The sequence below is a fragment of the Neofelis nebulosa genome, chromosome 8 (genome assembly GCF_028018385.1).
Source record: "Neofelis nebulosa isolate mNeoNeb1 chromosome 8, mNeoNeb1.pri, whole genome shotgun sequence".
NCBI lineage: Eukaryota > Metazoa > Chordata > Mammalia > Carnivora > Felidae > Neofelis > Neofelis nebulosa.
In genome coordinates, this window is record NC_080789.1 from 100185350 (window position 1) to 100199485 (window position 14136).

Below are 14136 nucleotides of genomic sequence, written 5' to 3' on the forward strand. Positions count from 1 at the left end.
AGAAAAAGATGGACAAATTAGACTGCATTAAGATCTTCTGTTCATTAAAAGATATAAAGAACTAATACTAAAGTCAATAAGAATCAAATGGGCAAAAGAGCTAAGCAAACATCTCACAAGAGAAATGCAAATGCCCAGCTTTATTGACACTGACAGGAAATGCCAGTTACAAACACTACGAAATATAATTATATATTCACTCTTAAGAACAGCTAAAATTTTAGGGGCACCTGGGTGGCTCAGTCAGTTGGGCATCTGATTTCGCCTCAGGTCGTGAACTCACAGTTCATGAGTTCAAGCTCAGTGAGGGGCTCTGTGCTGTCTGCACAGAGCCTGCTTCAGATCCTCTGTCCCCTGCTCTGTCTCTGCCCTTCCCCTGATTGTGCTAACGCTCTCTCTCTCTCCCTCTCTCTCAAAAATAAGGAAACATTTAAAAATAAAATAGATAATAAAAATACTCATACTCTCTAAATCAGCAATTCCACTACCCAGTGTATGTCCTTAGAAATACTCACATACACCAGGAAAAATATACAAGAATAATACAACATTGTGAGCGATAGCCCTAAACTGGAAACAATCCTTATCAACTTAGCACCCGTATACATCTCTTTAAACCGTATTTAATCTCCAACTAAGGCAAAGAGCAAAGTCTTACTCCTGCCTACATAAGACAACTATCCAGGGTATAACCAAAAACATGTTCTCTCCCAATAAGATAATGCAAAGTCTTTGGGTGATGTTCACTCTTCTCCCTGATATCCCGTAACTTAAATACTATAATGTAAAGTTAACTATGAATACATCTTGTGTTAGATGTCATGGGGGTAAGAGAACAAAGTAAATAAAAATATTTGACACACACACACACACACACACACACACACACACATATTTGTAACTGTTAAGGACTCAACTATGTCTTCTAATGTTTATTTATTTTTGACAGAGAGACAGACAGACAGAGCATGAGTGGAGGAGGGGCAGAGAGAGGGAGACACAGAATCCAAAGCAGGTTCCAGGCTCTGAGCCGTCAGCACAGAGCCCGACTCAGGGCTCGAACTCACAGACCGCGAGATCATGACCTGAGCCAAAGTCGGTCGCTCAACCGACTGAGCCACCCAGGCGCCCCTCAACTATGTCTTCTTCACATTAATATGTTGAAGCCCTAACTCCAAATGTGACTCTATTTGCAGAAAAGGACTTTTCAGGAAGTAATTAAGATTAAATGAGGTCATAAGGGTAGGGCCTTAATCCAACAGGACTGATGTCCTTGTGAGAAGAGGAAGAAACACCAGGAGTACAAACACATAGGGAAGGCTGTGTGAGGCCCCCACCAGGAAGGCTGCCACGGGCAATCCCAGAAGGGAGTTCTCATCAGGCCCAGCTGCAGGGGCCAAAAGCAGCCTGCCCCAAAATGTGCCACTTTGGCATATTGATTATTTTGAACAAAATTTACTTGTAAGAGACAGTCTACTCAATAAAGACACTCAGATCCTCCTCTGTCCTCCTGAAAGCAGAAACGTCTCCCACGTGAAAGATAGCGTCCCTGTACCAGGAAGTAAGGAGACATCCTCCCCTAGAGATAGGAAATTCAGAGCCCAGAAGACTGTAAACAACCCTTATTGCTTTGAGCTAATTTACTACCCCAGCCCCAATTCTTCTTTATTTCTTTATTTTTCATATTTATTTATTTTTTTTTAATTTTTTTTTTCAACGTTTTTTTAAAATTTATTTTTGGGACAGAGAGAGACAGAGCACGAACGGGGGAGGGGCAGAGAGAGAGGGAGACACAGAATCGGAAACAGGCTTCAGGCTCCGAGCCATCAGCCCAGAGCCTGACGCGGGGCTCGAACTCACGGACCGCGAGATCGTGACCTGGCTGAAGTCGGACGCTTAACCGACTGCGCCACCCAGGCGCCCCACATATTTATTTATTTTTGAGAGAGAGAGAGAGCAGGGGAGGAGCAGAGAGAGAGAGGGACACAGAATTCAAAGCAGGCTCCTTGAGGTCACGGAGTGGGGCTCGAACCCACGAACCGTGAGATCATGACCTGAGCTGAAGTCCGAAGCTCAAACAACTGAGCCCCCCAGGCGCCCATACCCCAGCCCAAATTCTGTTTAGAATGTCTTCCTTAATGGATGCTCCCAAAGTTAAGTTTTCTTTCTCCTCTCAATTCCTCACAGATTGTCTCTGTCTGAACAGTATGAAAACTGACTGTCCGGGGCGCCTGGGTGGCGCAGTCGGTTGGGCGTCCGACTTCAGCCAGGTCACGATCTCGCGCTCCGTGAGTTCAAGCCCCGCGTCGGGCTCTGGGCTGATGGCTCAGAGCCTGGAGCTTGTTTCCGATTCTGTGTCTCCCTCTCTCTCTGCGCCTCCCCCGTTCATGCTCTGTCTCTCTGTCCCAAAAATAAATAAAAAACGTTGAAAAAAAAATTTTTAAAAAAAAAATTATAAAAAAAAAAACAAAAAAAAACGGGGCGCCTGGGTGGCGCAGTCGGTTAAGCGTCCGACTTCAGCCAGGTCACGATCTCGCGGTGCGTGAGTTCGAGCCCCGCGTCAGGCTCTGGGCTGATGGCTCGGAGCCTGGAGCCTGTTTCCGATTCTGTGTCTCCCTCTCTCTCTGCCCCTCCCCCGTTCATGCTCTGTCTCTCTCTGTCCCAAAAATAAATAAAAAATGTTGAAAAAAAAAAATTAAAAAAAAAAAAAAAAAAAGAAAACTGACTGTCCTGGTTATTTCTTTATGTCTCAATGCTATTATTGGGCCTCTATGTGCATGTAATAAAACTCTGGGTGTTTCCCCTATTAATCTGTCCTTTGTAAATTTAATTCTTAGTCCAGCTAGATGAAACGTGGACTAAAAATAATGTCTTCCTCCCCTTCACAACCACACAAGCACCTTAACCTGGGACTTCCAGCCTCCAGAAGTGCAAGAAAATGAATTTCTGTTGTTTAAGCCACCAAGTCTGTGATATTCTGTTATAGGAGCCGGGAGCAGATTTATACAATAACAAAAAAGGGAAGAAACACTTACAACAATCACAGTCTTTGTTTCTGAAATTGATCACATGGTCACAGGTGACGTTTATATCTACTTTCTTTCACTTTCCATTCCATATTCCCTTTGAACCCAACAAGTAGTAAATAAGCAATAGAGATCTAATGTAAGTATAGTGAATATAGACAACACTATTGCATTATACTCATCAAACTTATCAAAAGACTACAACATATTCTTTTTGTCCTCAACCAGCACTTCAGCTGGTAATTTTTTTCCTGGTAGTGAATTAAACCTTCATTCCTCAGGGGTCTAAGCCACTAGTGTCCTGCCTAGATTGGGTTATTATAATTTTCTATTGACCTTAACGGTAGGGCATGATCTCTAGACCAGCAGGGCATAGCACCAGGGGGACTAGAAGCAAAAATTTTGCTAGTGGACCACTAGAGACAGCAGTAGGGGATATCACTCCTATTTCTACGGCTTGGATTCCTGGACATGTAAATTCTGGCTATGGGAAAACAACACCATGTACTGGATGATTTGGAGCACACACAGCCTAATGGAGGACACTGCCCCAGCCCTGAAAGGTATCACTACCTGGTTGGCACTGTAACTGAGTCTTCCAAAGTCTGTTCCACTATTTTATCAACCCAGCCCCTTTAGGATGATGGGAAACATTGCGAGGCCAGTAAATTCCATAAACAGGAGCTCACTTCGCAACCAAGTGAGCTCCTCAATCAGAAGCAATGCTGTGTGGATAATGCGTTCTGGAGGTCCACAGATGGTAGTTTTGGCAGAAGCACTGCACTCAGGGAAGGCAAATTCATACACAGAGTAAGTGTCCATTTCAAGAAGAACAAAGTGTTCCCTCTTCCAAGGTGGAAGCCATCCAGTGTAATCAACCGGCCGCTAGGTAGATGGCTGATCGCCCATCCCAGGGAATGGCGCCATGTTGGGGATGCAGTATTGGTCTTTGCTACAAGCAGATGGGGCCCTCAGCAGTGGAGGTAGCCAGGTCAGTCTCAGGGAGTGAAAGTCCACATGGCTGCCTCTGTACACAACCTCCATCCCTGTCATCATTTTAGTCCCCACCACACCCTACCTACGGTCTCCTGGACTCCCTGCTGTACTCCAATGGGAGTGAGATCCGCCAAAGATCTTTCCTATTGAAATGTTTATTTTACCTTTATATGAATATTAAGTGGGGGGGGGCAGGTGGGGAGCTCTTGGGTGGCTCAGTAGGTTAAGCTTCAGACTCTAGATTTCAGCTCAGGTCATGATCTCACAGTTCCTGAGATTCCTGAGATCAAGCCACGTCAGGCTCTGAGCTGACAGTGTGGAGCTTGCTTGGGATTTTCCCTCCTTCCTTCCTTCTCTCCCCCCCTCTCTCTCCCTTTCTCTCTTTTGAAATAAATAAACTTTAAAAGCAAAAAAAAAAAAAAGAAAACAAAACAAAACAAACAAAAGAAATTCCAATGAAGTGTTACTAAAACACTAACCAGGAGTTCCTGGGTAGCTCAGTCGGTTCAGCCTCCGACTTTGGCTCAGGTCACGATCCCATGATCCCATGATTCGTGAGTTCAAGTCCCATCTGGCTCTGTGCTGACCCCTCAGGGCCTGGAGCCAGCTTCTGATTCTGTCTTCCTCTCTTTCTGCCCCTCCCCCACTCGTGCTCTGTCTCTCTCTCTCTCTCTCTCTCTCTCAAAAATAAGCGTAAGTAAAAATCAAAATAACAAAACACTAACCAAATCATTTTACCATAAGCCTAGTACATGCATTTCAAGGTTCCACTGCTAGGAATTTTGTTAAAAATCAGTTTAATCATGAATAACGCTTATACAAAAGGGCACAGGAACACATGTCATTAGATGTGATCCTTGCCCCTAACCCTCCGATTCATGTCACACTAAAGCTGATAATTCTGCCAGGCTCCGAACCCCCAGTGACCCCATCCCGATCCCTGGAAGCAAAAAAGATGCCTTGTCACACAACTTTCTGTAAATTGCAATAAAACAAAGCCTAAGGTTTCTTACCTTTCTATAGGAAATGCTCAGTTATTTGATAAATACTAAAACACTTCTAGGAATTCATTTTATGAGTTTGTTTATCAAACACATTTTGCAAGAACTGACCACACAAAAATTCCTGTGGAATTTGGTCCATAAAATTCACTTAAAATGTTGGAAATTTAAAACCTGCAAGAAAACAAGGAAGTAGAAAATCCTTAATCCTAACATGTTGTAATTACTAAAGGGATATACACACAGACTAAAGTTCTGCTCACAGAAGGCACAAGCTATAAAAGGGATATGCTTTTTTGAGGAAAAACAAAGAATTAGCTGATATCCTTCTTTGTTTTGTGGGTACCATAGCTAAGATGAGGTTAGACCCGAATTCATGATCTGCTCCTGTGACCAAAAAAATCAAAAATAAAAATGCAATTGGTCGGGGCACCTGGGTGGCTCAGGTGGTTAAGCGTCTGACCTTGGCTCAGGTCATGATCTCGTGGCTCCTGAGTTGGAGCCCTGCATCGGGCCATGTGCTGACAGCTCAGAGCCTGGAGCCTGCTTCGGATTCTGGGTCTCCCTGTCTCTGTCCTTCCCTAGATAGCACTCTGTCTCTGTCTCTCTCTCAAAAATAAACAAACATTTAAAAATTTTTTTTAATTTAATTTGTCTTACTACATACTTTCTAGCCATTAAGAGGTAATTATGAAAGATTAAAACTGCCTTCAAAGGGGGTTGTAATAGCAGCTATCAAAGCAATATTCAAGCATGATTTCAAGGATGCTTTCAGGTTTAGAGTCAGCCTTCTTTGTCAAAAATCTTCACAATTTCCGGGGCGCCTGGGTGGCTCAGTCAGTTGAGCATTTACTTCCGCTCAGGTCATGATCTCATGGTTCATGGGTTTGAGCCCACATTGGGTTCTGTGCTGACAGCTCAGAGCCTGGAGCCTGCTTCAGATTCTGTGTCTCCCTCTCTCTCTGCCCATCCCCCCCTCACGCTCTGTCTCTCTCTCTCTCTCTCTTTCTCTAGAAAATAAACGTGAAAAAAATATTATAAAAAAAAATCTTCACAACTCCATCGAAAACTTCATCAACAGACTTAGGGCATCTATTTTCTTTTTTTGTTTTTGTTTTTAAAATTTTATTGATTTATCTTGGGAGACAGAGAGCACGTGTGAGTGAGGGAGGGACAGAGAGAGAGGTAAGAGGGAGGATCCCAAGCAGGCTTTGCACTGTCAGCGCAGAGCCCCAACGTGGGGCTTGAACTCATGAATGGAGGAATCACGAGCTAAGTCAAAATCAAGAGTCAGATGCTCAACCGACTGAGTCATCCAGGCCAGAGGAATCTATTTTTTTCAACTTTCCCCATCTCTTCGTATCAGTCAATGATTGGCTTTGTTGACTGAAGATAGGTCTGAATTCTCTGTCCCAAGCTCTCTTTGTTGTCATCGCTTCTACCACTACCCTTTCCCCTCTCAAGACATTGTTCAATACAGATCTCACTATTACAGTCAAAAGACAGAACGAAAGATCCATCTGCCTGCCTATCCATGGTCTTGTTCCAACCTCAAAGGTTGTCTTGATTCCTTGGAAACCCATCAATCAAGAATCCATTCTTTTGAGCATTGGCAGCCATTGTCTGATCCATTTTCTTCTTTGACAAACTGATGGTTATCTCAACTGGCACAATCTTTCCATCTTTTTTTTTTTTTTAAGGTTTATTTACTTTTGAGAGACAGAGCACAAGCTCTGAGGACAGAGGGGAGAGACAGAGAAGGAGGCACAGAATCTGAAGCTGGCTCCAGGCTCTGAGACATCAGCACAGAGCCCGAAGAGAGACATGAACCCACGAACCGTGAGATCATGACCTGAGCTGACGTCGGACCTTAACCGACTTCACCCAGGTGCCCCACGGTATTTTCATCTTTAATGCACTTTTCAGTGAGTCCACCATCCCGTGAATCTGGGCTCTTACTTTCATCACGAAGAAGTTCTCCTGCAAACAGGTATGTGTAGCTCATTTTCTCTACGATGCACACTGGGTCCCCTTGCCAGTGCTGGGACTGCCCAAGACAAACATGACGAGTGGTTTCCCCATGAAGTGAGGACAGAGGAAAGGCGGCTGGAGGGTCAGCAGTGGGAAGCTAAGGCCCAGGACTTGCCTCAGAGGCTCTGCACACACCACATCTTGGCCCAACCCTGAGCCAGCTGACGCCAGGTATAATGACATTCTTAATTCATTTCCCTCCAGCACAGAAGTCCCTCCTTTGTACTCCTTCTGCCTACCCCATATTCATACCCCAGTTTCATAATATCTTCACGCACGCATTCGTTCGCATGGCTTCTTTTCCATACGACGCTATAAAGTACTTTGGTACAGGAAGCATGCTAACTCATTTCTTTTTCCTAGCACTTGACATTTCAGAGATGCTAATAGGTATTTGTTGGGTGAATGAATTCATGGATTCCCTAAAATATAGCTTGCATAGAGAAAATAATAAGAGCTAACACTTACGGAGCACTTCCAAAATACCGCGTCCAAATCTGATCAGTTTGTATTATCTCACTCTTTGTTATTCATAGGAAGGAAACTGAGGCACAGAAATGTGAACCTTGTCACATAGCTAGTGGGTAGAATGGGGATTCAAATTCAGGCTAGTGGGGGTGCCAGGCTGGCTCAGTCAGTTGAGTTGGGTGTGGAGCCTACTTCAGAAAAAAAATTCAGGGGCGCCTGAACCGAATTTCAGTCATTTAAGCCTCCGACTTAGGCTCAGGTCATGTTCTCATGGTTTGTGGGTTTGAGCCCGTTTTCAGGCTCTGGGCTCTGTGCTGACAGCTCAGAGCCTGGAGTTTGCTTAGGATTCTGTGTCTCCCTCTCTCTCTCTGCCCCTCCCCTGCTCTCTCTCTCTCTCAAAAATAAACATTTTTAAATTTTTTTTTAAAATTCAGGCTGTCTTACCTTATATCTAAAACACAAAAGAAGTTGACAAAGGCCTGAGAGACATTGGATTTTGAGATTCTGAGCCTTTAACAAAAATGCAAGCCGGCCTCCTGGGGTGCTAGAAGGCTTCTGTCTTCATTTGGGTGGTTGTAACTTGATCTGTATACATAAGTAAAAAAAATTCACCAAGCTGTACAACTTGAGATTTGTTCATGCTATGCAAGTAATTTCTCAGTATTAATTAAAAAAAGAAAAGAAAAGAAAAGAAAAAGCTTTGTTTCATTTTGCCCTAACCCTTTCTAGTGCATTCAACAAATGCTTCCTTAAAAGCTTCCTTAAAATTTGAATTCCTTTTTCAACATCAAACTAGTTGCCTTAACCTTGAACTCGTTTTTCACAATTAAACTTACTCCTGGAAGGCAGGATGCTCTTGTTACCTCTTCCTCTAGCCCTTTTATAATAATATTAGAATACTCTGGTATCCAGAGATATTCTGAGTCAACTATTTAGATGTGGTATTTTGAGAGTTAACAGCTTTATCTAATCCCACTACCAGCAAATTGGAGCAACTGGTAAGGTGTTAGATTTTTCCCTTTATTCTCCCCCCAGCCCCTCCCACCACCTACTTTTTCCAAGTTCTTCTTCTTCCTCATTCTCTCACACCTACTGAGAAATCGAGAAGCGCACTTCTCTTCCGGGCTTGTTCCAGAGCAATTTTATGCTCGGAAAAGTTTTGCTGCACATTCTTAGGTATGTCTCCTCTCCCTGGGGGCTAGTCCCGCTAGGGACGAGAAAGGATTCCCTTTTTACATTGGGTCAAGATCCCCTGAGGGTAGGGTGGGAAACAGGGAGTAGCCTCGACATCCGTAGTGTGGCTCAGGGTCAAGGCTCTTTGCCAATTCAGTTTACCCTTGAGAGGTCTCCACAGGGACACCTTAGAATTCGCTACACCTAGGAATTCAGTTCTTAAATATTAAAAGCCTTTAGTTAGAGTAAACTCTGACAAATGCAAAACAGAGCCACAGGGAAGAAGATGGTTGGATTGGGGGGGGGGGGGGATTTTTTTTTTTTTTTTTTGAGAGTTCTTGTAATTCTCCAGTTTTCTGAATATCAGTGTTTTAACCACATGAGCTGATTCATTAATTCAATACAGATGTATTGAAGGGATCCTGGGTGGCTCAGTTGGCTGAGCCTCCTACTTCGGCTCAGGTCATGATCTCAGTTCGTGAGATCAGTTCGAGCTCTGCATTGCCCTGCATTGGGCTTGCCGCTGTGAAGTAGACCCGGCGTCAGATCTGTCCCCCTCTTTCTCTGTCCCTCCCCAGCTTTCTCTCCCTCTCTCTTTCTCTCTCTCAAAACTAAACATTAAAAAAAAAAAAGATTTAAAACCATATGTATTGAGATTTTTTTGCTACTGCTACACACTGTATTCTAGAGCACTGGTTCTCAAACTACTGGATGCACAAGAATTACAGATTCCTGAAAAACAGATTCTTGGGGGACCTGGGTGGCTCAGTAAGTTAAGTGTCTGACTCTTGATTTCAGCTCAAGTCTTGACCCCACAGTTCAGTGAGATGGAGCCCATGTCCGGCTCAGTGCCAACAGCACCCAGAGCCTGCTTGGGATTCTCTCTCTCTCTCTCTCTCTCTCTCTCTCTCTCTCTCTTTCTGTCCCTCCCCCGACTAGTGTGCACACACTCTCTCTCTCAAAATAAACACACACTAAAAATAAAACAAAATAAAATAAACTCCCCGAGATGCTGACTCAGTAGGTCTGGGATAACATGGAGCCCATGATTTTGACTTTTTCTTTTAATTTTTTTTTAATGTTTATTTATTTTTGACAGAGGGAGAGACAGAGCATGAGCGGGGGAGGGGCAGAGGGAGAGGGAGACACAGAATCCGAATCCGAAGCAGGTTCCAGGCTCTGAGCTGTCAGCACAGAGCCCGACGCGGAGCTTGAACTCACGAACCGTGAGATCATGACCTGAGCCAAAGTCGGACGCTCAACCCACTGAGCCACCCGGGCGCCCCAATAATTTTGACTTCTTCTTTTTTATTTTAATATTTTTTTAAGTTTATTTATTTTTGAGACCGAGAGAGACAGAGCATGAACGGGGGAGGGGCAGAGAGAGAGGGAGACACAGAATCCGAAGCAGGCTCCAGGCTCAGAGCCATCAGCCCAGAGCCCGACGCGGGGCTCGAACCCACGGACCTCGAGATCGTGACCTGAGCCGAAGTCGGACGCTCAACCGACTGAGCCACCCAGGCGCCCCTGATTTTGACTTCTAACAAGTGCTTAGGTGATGCTGATGTTGCCAGAAAGGACTATACTTGGAGTAGCATTGCATTAGGTTCTAGAAATAAACCAGGCCCTTAAAGAGTTATTATTCCTGCCAGTTATTATTATTCCAAACATAACAACTAAAATGCAGTGACCACTGCTGTGGGAAGATTGAGGAGAGACATCTAATTCACCCAGAGAAGGGGACGGTGGAAGGTGATGCCCGATCTGTGTCTTAAAAGATAACCAAGGAAGAGGTGCCTGGGTGGCTCCGTCAGTTAAGCCTCTGACTTTGGTTCGGGCCATCATCTCATGGTTCATGAGTTCAAGCCCCATGTCCGTCTCTGTGCTGACAGCCCCGAGCCTGGAGCCTACTTTGGCTTCTGTGTCTGCCCCTCTCCTGCTCACTCTCTTTCTCTTAAAAATAAATAAACATTAACAACTTTTTTTAATTAAAAAAAAGATAAGGCAGGAAAAAAAAAAAGCTTAAGAAAAAAAACCTAAAAACACGAACCAAACAAAGAGCCGGAGGGAAGCATTCAGGGTGGAGGGGATTGCTTGGGTAGAACAATTTGCCAAGGCTTGGAACTGGCTTGAGAGGCAGGCAGAGTGATGACTGCGTGCTTCCTTAGCCAACACTTAAGCAGAGGGACAGTAAGGCTGAATGGAAAGTAAATCACCCTGGCACAGAGTTGGTTCGGCGTGTGGAAGGTTCACTGGAGGCGTACAGAGATGGGGGCAAGAGACGGTGCTTGGACAAGGGTCAAGTGAGGCCATTAAGATGGCAGCGTGAATAAGTGACCTTGACATAGTTATTGACTGACTGAATAGAAGTTTGGGTGGTGGAAAAAGGAGTCAGTGATATCTCACCTATTTTGTAGGGTGAATTTTCTTTTAAGATTGGGGGTGGGGGGCAGCCCCTGCGTGCCTGTGTCGGTTGAATGGCCGATTCTTGATCCTGCGGTTTGGTTTGTGAGATCCTGCGTCGGGCTCTGTGCTGACAGTGCGGAGCCTGCTTGGGGTTCTCTCTGCCCCTCCCCTGGTCAAGCTCATGCTCTCTCTCAAAAATAAATAATTTTTTTTTTTTTAAAAGGATGTTAATTTTTAAGTAATCTCTCCACCCTACATGGGGCTCAAACTTACAACCCTGAGATCAAGAGTCACGTGCTCTAGCGGCTGAGCCAGCCAGGTGCCCCTATTGGGTGAATTTTTACGGAACTTTGAAACTTGTGCTCACGGTAAAATCACTGGATGAAATAAAGTGGCCATGAATTACTTGAAGTGGATGACAGATATATTATCAAGGTTTATCATATTATCCACCATGTAAGTGTGAAGGTTTTCGGGGCGCCTGGGTGGCTCAGTCACTTAAGTGTCTGACTTCGGCTCAGGTCATGATCTCACAGTGCGTGAGTTCGAGCCCCACAGCGGGCTCTGTACGGACAGCTCAGAGCCTGGAGCCTGCATCAGATTCTATGTCTCCCTCTCTTTCTGCCCCTCCCCTGCTCTCTCTCTCTCTCTCTCTCTCTCTTAAAAATAAATAAAAAACATTTTTTAAAAAAGTGTGAAGTTTTTCATAGTAAGTTTCTTTTAGGGGAAAAAAGTGTGGTTTTGCTCTCCTAGCTATCTCTAAACCAGCAGCTTTGGTGGTGTGGTTCATCCTGATAACACAGGTAAATTGAGGGTCATCTATCTCCCAGAGGAGCCAGAAAGATGGATTGTTTGTTGCAAATTAAGGTTGACTCTTTTAGAAGAGCTTCAGGCTCACTGAATACAGTTTAGGAGACTTGAGGCAAAGAGCATTGTTGCTTTTTAAAGATTATTAATTGAAATGAGCTTAATATTTAAATATAAGGAAATGCTTCCTGCCCTCTATTTGCTTACAAAGCCCTAGGTCTCCTTTAAACCCATTCCTTCATCAACAAATAATGACTGAATATCTACTATTTTCCTGGTACTTTTCTAGATAGTACTTCTCAAAACAATGGCATACTAAAGGATCACCTGGAGAACTTTTTAAACAGATTCCCAGTCCCCTCCACCACAGATTCCTATTCTGGAGTTCTGTGCTAAGCCCACCCATTTGTGTCCCTAACAAGCTCACAAGTGATGCTGATGAGGACAGCCGCACTCTTCTAGGGCTGGAATACTACACGGAACAAAACTGGCAAAAATTCAAATAACTGCCGTCACATGGCTTATATTTTATTTTTTAAGATTAAAAAAAAAACTTTTTGTTTTTTACATTTTTTAAAGTTTATTTATTTTGAGACAGAAAAAGAAAGAACCAGCAGGGGAGGGGCAGAGAGAGGGGGGGACAGAGAGAGGAGGAGAGGATCTGAAGCAGCTCCAATGCTGACCGCACAGAGCCCGGTGTGGGACTCGAACCCACAAACCGTGAGATCATAACCTGAGCCAAAGTCAGACGCTTAGCTGACTAAGCCACCCAGGCACCGTATTTTTAAGATTTTTAAAAAGTTTTTATTTATATTCAAGTAATCTCTACACCCAACATGGGGCTCAAACTCACAACCCCAAGATCAAGAGTCACATGCTCCTCCCAACTGAGCCAGCCAAGGGCCCCATCACGTAGTTATATTTTAACAATGTTTTAGAAGTTTATTTTTTTTTTTTATTTTACTCATCTCTACACACAACGTGGGGCTTGAACCCATGACCCTGAGATCAAGAGTCACATGCTCTCCTGACTGAGCCAGCCAAGTACCCCTTAGCTTATATTTTAGTTGTAGGGAAATAGAAGATGATAGACAGATGAAGAGATGATATAGACAGATGAGGATAGAGCAAATATATATTGTGTCAGATGGTGACAGGAGGTCTGAAGAAAAAGCAAGTGGAGGGGCGCCTGGTTGGCTCAGTCGGTTGAGCGTCTGACTTCAGCTCAGGTCATGATCTCTGAGGTCTGTGAGTTTGAGCCTGGCGTCAGGCTCTGTGCTGACAGCTCAGAGCCTGGAGCCTACTTCGAATTCTGTGTCTCCCTCTCTCTCTGCCCCTCCCCCACTCATGCTCTGTCTCCATCTCTGTCTCTCTCTCTCTCTCTCTGTCAAAAATAAATAAACATTAAAAAATAAGAATAGTAAAAGAAAAAGAAACACCAAGTGGAAAATGATAGGGAGTGCAGGACATTTTTGAGAAGGTAATGTTAAGGAGGTAAAGGAGTGGAGAGATCAAGCTGCTTAGATTTCTAGGGGAAGAACCGATCGGGAGAGATAAGAATGATAGCAAAAGCCCTGATTCTGGAGATTTCCTGGCTTGTTCCAGGATCAGTTAGGAGGCCAGCTAGGAGGGTGGAGAACACAAGGTGACAGGACAGAGTCTTACAAGGCCAGAAGAGGTTCACGTTAATCCAGGACCTCAATTTGTGACTGTAAATGTGATAACACCGAACGGGGATTTTAAGCAAAGGAATAGCTTGATATGACTTAACAAAAATTCATTCTGGACAATATGTTGAAGACTAGATAATAGGAAGGCTAGGGTGCAAACAGAGACCAGGTGGGAAGCTATTGGAATCATCCAAGGGACAGATGGTGGTTTGGATAGACTGGTAACCTGGGAGATAGTTTAGAAAAGGTCAAATGCAGCTTGGACACACGTAATTTCAAGCCCCTGGCTCTCTTGTGACACAGGCAATAACCAATAAATACATGTTCTTTAAAAGAACATAACCATGGGGCACCTTGGGTAGCTGAGACTGTTAAGCATCAGACTCTTGATTCCGACTCGGGTCATGATCTCAGGGTTTGTGAGTTCAAGCCCCATCATGGGCTATAAAGTAAATAAAAATAACAAATACATAAAAATAAAATAAATGACCATTTCTTGCTGCTCTGCTGGCTCTCTAAGCCCTGGCCCATGTGATGATCAAAATTCACTCCCACAGG

General features: G+C 44.1%; 1 pseudogene; it reads right to left on the minus strand.

The window, feature by feature from the left end:
- Positions 1 to 5806: 5806 nt before the first annotated feature.
- LOC131483893 (UMP-CMP kinase-like) lies at positions 5807 to 11041 on the minus strand (annotated as a pseudogene).
- Between the last annotated feature and the right edge of the window lie 3095 nt (positions 11042 to 14136).